Genomic DNA, 614 nt, shown 5'->3' on the forward strand with positions numbered 1-614 from the left:
GTAGATTCAAAGGAGAACTCAAATTGTGTAATTCCTTAGAAAGACAAAAACAACATTTTTTTTTTCGGTCATGGGGCTTGAATTCTGGGCGTGGGCGCTGTCCCTCAGCTCTTCAACTCAAGGCTAGTGCTCTACCACTTGAACCACAGTGCCACTTCTGGTTTTCTGAGTAGTTTATTGGAGATAAGAGTCTTATGGAGTTTCCTGCCAGGGTTGGCTTTGAACTGTGATCTTCTGATCTCAGCCTCCTGAGTAGCTAGGATTACAGGTGTGAGCCACAGACACCCGGCAAAGACAACATTTTGCAAAATAAAACAAGGAGAAAGGGGTAGACAAATGAAGAGAAGGGGCGAGAATGCAGTCAAGAATCCAATGTATATCCTACATAATTAAGAGTGAAGGATGGGTGAGAATGTTGAGTTGGGTGACATTGTGATACATGTTTTTTTTTTTTTGGTCCGGTCGTGGGGCCTGAACTCTGGGCCTGGGCACTGTCCCTCAGCTCTTCAGCTCAAGGCAAGCGCTCTACCACTGAGCCACCTTCCCAGCCCCATTATGATACATTATACTCATAAACTACTTGTATACCTTGTATAACTACTTAAAGTTAATTT

Source organism: Dipodomys ordii, unplaced genomic scaffold (assembly GCF_000151885.1).
Source record: "Dipodomys ordii isolate 6190 unplaced genomic scaffold, Dord_2.0 Scaffold139, whole genome shotgun sequence".
Lineage (NCBI taxonomy): Eukaryota > Metazoa > Chordata > Mammalia > Rodentia > Heteromyidae > Dipodomys > Dipodomys ordii.